Source organism: Pholcus phalangioides, unplaced genomic scaffold, assembly GCF_987345545.1.
Source record: "Pholcus phalangioides strain wild (caught in Gottingen) unplaced genomic scaffold, Ppha-v1.0 ptg000015l_1, whole genome shotgun sequence".
In the NCBI taxonomy this organism is placed as follows: domain Eukaryota; kingdom Metazoa; phylum Arthropoda; class Arachnida; order Araneae; family Pholcidae; genus Pholcus; species Pholcus phalangioides.
Window position 1 is genome coordinate 97,347,973 of NW_028301608.1, and position 10,617 is coordinate 97,358,589.

At 40.4% G+C, this 10,617-nt stretch overlaps 1 long non-coding RNA gene across 1 annotated transcript; it reads right to left on the reverse strand.

Moving 5' to 3' along the window:
• Window positions 1-500: 500 nt before the first annotated feature.
• Window positions 501-5,666, reverse strand: LOC149077131 (uncharacterized). The gene is made up of 3 exons (XR_016193985.1): window positions 5,643-5,666; window positions 3,374-3,429; window positions 501-745 (listed from the first exon to the last, which is right to left on the reverse strand). It is a non-coding gene; the product is annotated as an uncharacterized LOC149077131 (long non-coding RNA).
• Between the last annotated feature and the right edge of the window lie 4,951 nt (window positions 5,667-10,617).

Below are 10,617 nucleotides of genomic sequence, written 5' to 3' on the forward strand. Positions count from 1 at the left end.
TCATACCTTTCTTTCCCATCCTACGAAGAATAAAAAAAGATTTACACCCACGTGGGTTTCTGTGGTTTCGTACCACTTTCCCATGATCCTTTTTTCCCCCCATCGCCGAGTGTGGTCTTGCAGGCAGAAATTCAAGGATTCCATGGCGTTTGACTATGCAGAATCACGGGAAAACTGTCACGGAATCCCAGGGTTTCCCGGAACACTAGTGTTCTGGTCGACAGAAAATGGTGAGGACGTCTCTGAAACCAGTAGCGCAACGAATTAATTTCTAACCGCATTTTAAGATGCTTTGTACAACCCAGTTAGAAGCCTCTCAAGCCCAAGTATCAGTTGCGACCCATGATGGGGGGGGGGGGGATCGAAGTTATTTCTTTAAGTAGTTCATTAACTGAATCACCAAGAAATCATTCAAATACCTTTTATTGAGAGAAATATATTTTTATTCGATATTTTCTTTCCGAAAAAATGCATTTTCAAGCTGATACATCCCAAAACTTTTAATAACATATGCAGACGAGCCTTCGGAATCCACCGCGTCTACCACCGGATCTTCTCATACGTTTGCATATGCGATAACACTATCCAGGTGCAATTCTTCTTAAGATACGTTCTCTGTAGTCATATACCACGTCGCCATCAGTAGTCGCAGGATCAGAAATTTCCGTCACGTCTTCTGTCATAGTTGCATCAGTAGCCAGTTGTTCCATGGTTGTAGTGTGCGATTTCATCGGTGTCACTAAGACTGAATCGGATGGAAGAGATTCAATTAGTTTATAGAAAACATCAATATTTTTCAATAATATTGGTGAATTTAAGGGGGGGGGGTCTCGTACCCTTTAACATGGTGAAAGATGGGATTCAGTAGAAATATTATTAAAAATACTAATTGACTATTGATTTATTTCAAGTGCTTTACACATATTTTCAATTTTATATGCTATTCTATGCCTGAATAAAGTTTTACATATCTCTAATATTTAATTTTTTTTTTTGTGGAAAAAAATGCATTAAACACAGCTTGCGCGTATGATGACATAACATGGCATCAATGTAATTGAATAGAAATTGATTCAAAATATTAGAAAACTGTTTATTTCTCATGAACTGAAGCAAAAGATTGAGATTCCACTCACTCAATCTTTTCTGAAATCAAATGATAAATATAAAGTTTTTAAATTTAAAATTTATATAAAATGTTATTTTTTTAAATAAGATTAAGTGAATGAAATTTTTCAATCATTTCCTTCATTTCAGGGACTGAACAGTTTCCTCTATATTGCGTATCAATTTCAATTACATTGATGTCGTGCTATTTTGTCTTGCGCGAAAGATGTTTTTAATGCATTAGTGTTGTGTGAAATATTTTACTGCGTATGATGGCATATACAATTGAGAATATGTGAAAAAAAATTGAAATAAATTATGGTTTAAATAGTATTTTTAATGATATTTCTACTACATCACATGGTTCACATCAGGTAAAAGGTATGAGACCCCCCCCCCTTCCTAACATCCGACTACTTTTTTCTTAGCGTTTTTCTGTAAAATAATTCTGGAGTGAACTTTAACTTTCTTTGATAGAAAGTGTATCAAAATTGTAAAAAACAACAATGAATTGAGCGCGGTAGGTCCAGGTCGATATTCGCCTTAAAGATGTTTAAATGTTTCGCGAGTTCGATACTTGATTCGTGCTCGTCAGTAACTTTCTTCACGCGGAGGAACAACAGATACGGCGACAATGTGATCATAGAAAAAAGTTGTTACCGCAAGAAGTCCAACACCGAGGGGTTAGTGCAGTAATTCCATCACCGTCTTAAAACAGGCTCTGCCGTTCGGAATCGGCAATAAGTTGTAGGTACCGGTCTAATTAGCCCTCAGGGCTGGCCATAAAGACAAGCAGCGGGCTCACCAGAGCCAAACAGTCAGAATCGAAATAAAGGCGGGTCAGCGTCTGGCCACAGAGACTCGAAAACACCACGAATAAAAAATGAACCGCTCCCGACATGGGACCCTGTCGCGTGGAATGTAACAGGAAAGCCGCGCCCCGTTGTGGCACTTGTCGCGTGTGCGGCCACAAACAGCATGAGTCCCGAAGCACCACCATGTTTGACTCATCAAAATAACTATACATATCTGTATCTTCACCCATCTTCATAAATAAATCTCCAGGGGAATTTGGGGTCGGGTCACCCCTGGCTGCTACTCGGTTCTGTGGGCCTATTTTGGTGGTTGGCTTCCTGGGCGGGGGGGGGGGGGGCTGCTGCGGCGGAAAGCCCTGAAGACCAGGCCTTGCGCCTGCAGCTAGGGTCTTAGACAGAGGGTCGGGCCGGGGCGCCCACCGGAGAATATCCGGAAGGCACCCCCGCGGCACCCCTGATTCTCCCTAGCGCGACCCAACCCACACGGGTAAAAGGCTTATATCCCGGGAGGAACAGAGCCCGGGTCGTATCTGGTCTGACGGTCTAATTAGCCCTTGTGTGCAGAAAACGATGGTGGTGCGACAAAAAATGATCAAATGATAAATAATCAATATTGGACTACCTACGTCATTTCCGATGAAGTAATTTTTATGTCAAATTTTAAGCAAAAATTAATGTAATATTCGAAATACAATTCTATGAATGAAATGTTTTGTTATTTTCACAGTACATTCAGCTGGTGATGATGATCCAAGGCGCAAATGCAAGCCGATCTCTCCGTTAAAAAGTCTCCCCACAGAGAGCAACAGGCCTACAACGTAACAAATATTCAATCATTACGCTTCACTCACAATTTGAAGTATAGATGGCAGCACTGAAATATCAAGCACAACACTAGCTTCACACTCAGACTGTTAGGTGTACTCACTTTGTTCCAGACTCTGCCTCGAAGCTGGGCTGGAAGAGATCTCGGCAACGGGATAAGTCCGGTGGCAGAGCCCCTGGCGTTTATTCATTCAGCTAGTGATGATGATGCAGGTTACGAACCCCGAAATTACAAGGATTGTATAGTACGCGCTTATATGTTACACACAAATCTGTTGTGTGAATTTTTTGAAATTTCATTGATCGTATCGTGTACAAAACACTGTAATAAGACAAATACATGTCATGGATCTTAGGCTTTCCTTTTTTAGTACGCTTTCAGAAAATTTGGTAAATTATCTTTCACTTTTTTGCCCACCAGTGTAGTAGAAGGAATCATGTCGGAAAACCGAGTATGTTGGATAATCGAGATTTAAATGAATCAGAAAAAATTTTCATGTTCGTTTTTTTTTTTTTTTTTGCTTCTAATATTGTTGTTTTCTCGACGTGATTCACATAGCGATAAACATTAGCTGAAATCTGTGCATTAGTGTCATATAATCATGACATGAAGAACCAATACTCACAAAAAACGAGCAACACGACGCAATAAGAGGTCCACATAATAGGTTTCATCATCTCTCTGCAAAAAATTACGGAAGGAAATTTAATCTTTGTATTTTTTTGTTACACGAATATATTGTTCGAAAGAGTTTCCGTGAATATTTCGCATAAAAAAAACATAAAATTAGAGATCCTCAGAGATCTCGTTAGTATTTGTTTAATATTGCGGTATTATTATCATGTATATAATGCATTAAAAACCCTCTTTTGAGGACACCGGTGTGACAAAAAAAAATTTGTCTGTGAAAAAACGGGTGACCATTAATTAGGGGTTTGAAATGCATACTTTATAATACAGTCGATGCCGCTTGTTAGAATCGTGGATAATGTGATCACATTCGGGTATTGTTATCATTTTTACAAGTAACGGAACGGACCATTACCCTAACATACGGAAAAATTCGTTTGTTGTTATCGGGACTAATAATCCCATTCTGTAGCTAATGTTTAACCAAACTTAATTTTTTTCCAGTAAGTTATTGTTATCAGGCTGCAGGACAATACGTAGGAGGATAGACGGTGTCTCCCCACCCCCATTTCCTTGTTGATAAGCACATTTCCGTACGGTATGTCGTAATCAGTACATAGTGCTGTGTGATCGCTGTGATCCATAGGCGATTTTGCAATGGACTTCCTATTGTGAAGGGAGAGAGGAGTTCAAAAAAAAAGAAAAGAAAATACATTCGAGCCCCAAACACTGTAGGCAGGGAACGGACGTTTGATCTCTCGCTCCGTACTCAGTCTCAGATTTTGTGATTTTTATGTGTTTCTCGATGGAATTTTCCTAGCAGGCTCTCATTATTGGCGGGAACAAAAACCCACCCTGAACAGAGGCAGCCATTCTTCGGTTCGGCAAAGCAATCTCAATCAAAGGGTTTTTCCGCCTGCATCAAAAATCACTGATTAAATAAGGATTTTGACTGGGACCTCCTCGTAGCCAACATCGAGACGGCGGTGGATCAAAGCGTCAATGCTGGGTCCATCGCTCATCAGGAAGCCATCGCGCAAAGTTGAGAAACAACACTTGCCTTTTTTGGATGACCGCAAGAACGATTCACTAATTCAGGACATGCCATCGCGTGCCTCCAAAGATGTTGAAAACGTCACTGAAATCCGGACGGATTTTATCGCCAATCCTCTATCGCTGCTTTCAGTGTTGACCAGATTCAAATTTCTTTTCCCGGGAGACTTTCTCAAGGGATCTATAAAACGTATTGTGATCATTTGATCTTTTTTGTCGCACCACGGTCATTTTCTGCACACGAGGGCTAATTAGACCGGGACCTACAATTTATTGCCGATTCCGAACGGCAGGCTTGTTTTTCATACTCATCGAGAGGTTGGTGCGCTAACCCCTCGATGGGGGACTCCCTGCGGTAGCAATTTTTGCTGCGGTCAAGTCGAAACGTATTGTGTGTGTGTATATATATATATATATATATATATATATATATATATATATATATCTTAGTTCGTGATATACATCAGACAGTTTCATTCTAACGCTTTACGATGGCTGATTAGCAAAAATGCTAAATTTTAGCTTAAAGGGGGGGAGGGGGGAAGAGGTCCCGTTTGGCGACAATCCCGAGATATCTTGTCAAACTTGATCTATTTTATTTCCGTCCCCCGAAATAACACAGTTTCTAAAAACGCGTTGAAATTGTGGATGTTCAACCAATATATATATTGTGTGTGTGTATATATATATATATATATATATATTGTGTGCTTTTTCCTCCTTTTCTTTCAGCATAGTAAAAAGAAATACGTATATACTCAGTATAAAAATAATACAAAAAGATTTTTTTCCCAAAAAAAAGTATTTCTCTTCCTATATAAAGCCACACTCGTCATACTAGGTGTTTTTGTATCATACTGAGGGAAGTAAATGCGATGGGTGGATAAATTTTCTTGTTGGGGTGGGAGGAAACAGTTATCATCTCGCAATCGGAAAAAACTAATGCTTCTTGAAAATAGGTGACAACCAAACGGGATGTATGGTCACCGTATTTGCAAATGGGACTGTTTTAGGATGTAGTTATTATTCGGTTATTGTCATCGGGAACCCCGAGTCCCGATGTGATCACATTAAGCAGCGTGGACTGTAAAAGGAAATTATTAGTTGGCTGTAAAAGAGAAGAGGGCTGACCGCATCTCTGGGATGACCGTTAAAAGAGTATTTGTATTTTGAAATTTATGAAAATTTTGCATAAAACGTATTTTGCTCACCTGAGGGTGCGTTTCTTGTTCCGGTTTTCGGAATATCTACTGGATTCACGTCTCATCCATGGATTTTTATAGTAGAGCTGAATTAAAGCTGATAATATGATGACGAATTGGGAATTCCCGTAGTTTTTGCAAATTAAACAAATAATACCATATGCGCGTTTTTGCGCTTGTTTTTTCTACACAATTTGATCATTGACAGATGTTTGGCGTCGATTCTGATTGATCGAAACCGTGGAATTTCCAGCCATTTGTTTAATTGGAATATTTGAACTGCTCAATGACGTGTCGAAGTTTAGGTAACTAAAAATAGTAAAGTAGTTTATTTTTTTCAGATTTTGACACAGTTTGTAATTACGTACACCCTAGAGCCAACAAAAAAAACAGCAAGAGAGTCAATGTGAATGCTATACAATATGAGTATAACCGTTAAACCGACATAACCATATAACCATTTGTACGACGTAAGTACGATGCTCAAGGTAGGCTATCACACGGACAATAGAGTAATTAAGTTTGCAGACATAAGGGCAAACATAAGCACATAAAAGACAAATTTTGGTGCTCCTCCAACCAGTGGCATAGCCGGGTGGGGGGGGGGGAGAGCAGAGGGAACGATTGCTCCCCCCAATCGATCGAAATTTTGCCTACATCGGCGCCTATTTTTCTGAATGACATTTGATCTTTAAAAAAACTTGAAAAATATTGACTTTTCATTTTCTACCTTCATTGACTAAAATGATGTGAGTAAGGAAAAAAAATCTACATTTATATTTGCGCCTCTTGCAGTTTCACAGTGATTGGGTTTGTACTTAATCCCTAAGAGAAGGAAAAGAAAGTGGAGGTTTTTTCATTACCATTTTTGACAATTGCTCTCAAGCTCTTCTTCTGGAAGCATGTTCAGATAAGCCTCTGTTCCCCACCTTTATGAAAGGGCAGAATCTTGCCCACTTCTTTTTTCTCTTGCTATTGGTCGTTCTCGGTAGAGCTCCTTGAAATACCTTTGATAGGTATGAGGATATGCTCACGAAATGCTCATGCCACCAAGAGCACTGACGAAGGCGCTTTTTGAAGAAATTAGGCACGGGAACCTATATTGGGCGGACTACTGAACCTATGAAGTAATGGCTAAGATTTAAGCTCCAAGAAGTATCGCCTTTTCTTTGGGCGCCTTAGGTAGAGCTTGAGTTCCTAGAATTTCTAGGCTAGAAATACCACTTTATGAATGGGGGAACGTTAGATAGATTCATAACGCCTAGAAATGCCACGTTATCTACAGGTTATCTGCATTGGCAAGAGCTACTAGCTTGTGTATAGGGCAGTGTCAAAGACTGAGAAAGGGTGGAAAACAGCTATGAGCTTTTGAGCCCTAAAAAACCCAAGATTTTGGAACACAAAAGGGGGTTCTGGAAGAGTTTTTCTTGAAAATAAAGACCTATAATCTTGGGCATATAGCGCTCTGATATGTAGAGAAAACTAGTCTTGTATATTTGTACGACAATATATTATACTATATTGTATACGGTGATAGTATATAGTTTTATGTTAAAATGTGACTTTTTCAGAAGCATTGCCTTTTTTTTTTCTGTAGGTGTAGTTTCTCGCTTCCACGAATCACTGTTTGTTTCATCATTATGCATAGCAGTGTGCCGAATCGGCGAAATTATTCCCTGCAAAAAGTTATGGCCAGTGTGTTTGTCGGCTCATGACATATATCTCCCCTCCAATTAATCCCAGTATTTCTTAAACTTTTGGCACCCGTGGCTCCCACCCCCCCCCCCCCCCACTTCGTCATCATTTATCCGTGACTGCCCAGAATAGCATGACGCAGGCGTTCTCGAACTTTTTCCACCCGAGGTGCCCTTTTCCCCTATTCAATGCTTATCCGCGAGCTCCGCCTGCTCCCTAGAGCTGTTTAACAAAAAACATTTTCGAAAAACCTTTGTCAGGGTCACCGCTCCGTGGTACCCCTGACGAAGATTGGAGGCACACAAGGATGTCGCGGTGCACAGTTTGAGAACCCCTTAGCATAATGTAAAAAAAACCCACTACAAAGAGCTGAATGAGCACGAATCAATACACCAACGCGTTGAGACGTTCCTCAAAAAAGGGTGGCGATGAGCCATAAGCACATACACTTTGAGAATCCGTTGAATATTTCATAAATAAAATAATAAAAATGCGCTATGTGTATACTCATCGCTTTATCGCTTTTTAAAGCAGAATTTCGGGCGTTATTTGTTTATTTCCCACAACAACACATTGGTGGTCTACGCAGGGCCGTCTTACGACCATCAAAGGGACTTTTCTAAGGCTCTCTACCTGTTCAGAAATGCCTGCCTAACAGTTCTCTCTCTCGAAAATTTTAACTGGATCTCATCTTCATGAAGTCCTTTTTGCACTTGAAGCACCTGGACCGGCCGGGCCTGAAATTGTCTATGTTTATGAGGAAAGTTTAAAAGTAACTGAAGATACATGCATACAGATACTATTTCAGAAAAACAAAGTGTCCACGAAACGTTGAGTTTTAAAAGATTATCAAGTTTTTAATTGGCACTTATCCGAGCGCTTACGATACTTTCTAATATGAACTATGGCGTCGTGAGGTTTGCCCGAAAGTCCCTCTGGTCAAATTACGAGGGGAAAAATCAAAGAACTTATTAGTCCAGAGGGTTCTCAAACTGTGCGACACCAACCTTTGTCGGGGGCACCGCGAAGCATCCCGAAGGGTTTTCAAAGAGAATCTTTGTTAAACTGCTCTGGGGAGCCGCGGACAAGCATTGATTAAAGTAACGGGGCACCGCGGATGGAAAAAGTTTCAGAACCCCTGCGCTAGTCTGTACCATTCATTACTAGACATATTTCCATTCTTCTGATTTGTTATATAAAACACATGGCATGAATTTATTTCACTAGAAATAAATATACATATACTATGCACAATGCCTTTTTTTAAGTTTTTCAACTTCGATCAGAGAGAACTCTCCTTTAAATAGTATCTCCAAAGGAAGCTGGTAGATAATGGAACATGAAAAATATTTCAATCCATTCATACATCTGCCACTTTCACTTCGATTTGGAAGATGAGCAGTGGCATTACAAACACGCCTCAGAGATACTTGAACAGATTACGGACACATGCGAAAATTTCTGGTGCACACTAATTCGTTTGAAGCAGTGGTTCCTAAACCTTTTTGGATTCAGGTCACCCTCTGTGCGCCTGCAATCTAGTAGTATGTGATAACCACAGCGATCGTGTGGGCATCATGGTGGATTCACCCATCATTTCCTAGAGATAGAGACCATTCACTGGTCTATTTTTCTTGGTTAAAGCAAATGAAGAATTTGTTTGTTTGCAGACGAATTTGCAACAATATCATGATTCCTAGCGTATATTCAGGCAGGAGTTGCGTGAAGTAATGTAGAACGAATGATAAATTCACACAAAATGTGTTTTTTGTTGATAGAAAGGGCGGTATTACGCCTACAAATGTTTGCTAAGGGCCGCTGTGGCTTGCTTGTCTTTTTTAATAACTTCAGAACAGTGATGGGGGAACGAAAGACGTTTTTTGAAAATTACACAAAGGTACAACGATAAATCATTCAATCATAACACTTCACTCATAGTTAGAAAAACTGGTGGCAGATGGCAGCACTACACATAACAAGCATTACAGAGAAACAAAACAACTTCACGTCAGGTTTCACGACAATTTCTGGCGCACACTAATTCGTTTGAAGTAGTGGTTCCTAAGCCTTTTTGGATTCAGGTCACCCTCTTTGCGTCTGCAATCTAGTAGTATGTGATAACCACAGCGATCGTGTGGGCATCATGGTGGATTCATCTCCTAGAGATAGAAGGCCTCTGCACTGTTTGCCATAAACGTCATTCAGAGTACCTAGCAAGTTAGCCACATTTTGAAACACAGCATCCTATTTCGTTTCTTCTTATTTTGGCGTAGCATATTCCTGATTGGCTCACATATACGGCGTAGTGATTGGCTGTGGGGCATAGAAATCGCCAATTCTGAACATTTATTTTCCTCACAACGATGATACTGGCACGAGCAGGGAATTTTTTTTCCCTTAATATTCTGAGGGAAAATGGACTGCTTACTGACGTCACAAGCTGAGTGCCCAGGCCTTCTATCTCTAGGAGGTTCTGATTCACCCCGGTTTGAACTGCACTAGTGGCACAGTGGCGATGACCGGAGCGAGTCTTTTGTTTTTCCAATTTCTAGGTAGGAATACAAACGCTTTCGTTTGGAAAGCCTTCCCGCAGAGAGCAGGCAGGCTTTGATAATTTATTTCGCACCACGGTCATTTTTAGCACACGAGGGCTAGTTAGATCGGGACCTACAATTTATTGCCGATTTCGAACTGCAGGCTTGTTTTTTATACTCATCGAGAGGTTGGTGCGCTAACCCCTCGATGGGGGAATTCTTGTTGCGGTCAAGTCGCCGTTTTTTGTTGTACCCCTGTGTCAGGAAAGTTTACTGACAAGGACGAGCCGGGTATCGAACTCGCGACACCTCTAAACATCCTTTGGTAGTTCAGGCGAGCATCTTATCGACCGGGCTACCGCACCCCTCAGGCAGGCTTTCACCGTGGTATTTGCATAACACGAAACTTCAGGCATCTGCCAGTTTTACTTCTAATATGGAAGACAGATGGCAAAACTTCTCGAACTGAAACCATACATAACTATGACATCATATATACGTTACGGTCACGCATAATATAAGAAAGAACTTTTTCCGGCGTGCATTAATTTGTTAGAAATTCGATGAATCGGTCTTGCTATCTTCCATAAGTCTTGGAAGTACATGCACGATTAAGTAGAAGTAGTGTACGTGTGATACGTGCTGACGAAAAGAGTGTAACATGATAAAAACGATTAAATGGAAGCATGAAGATTTCTCTGTGCTTTCATGTCTTGGAACAATTTTAGAGAGAGAAAAATATATATTTTTCCTTT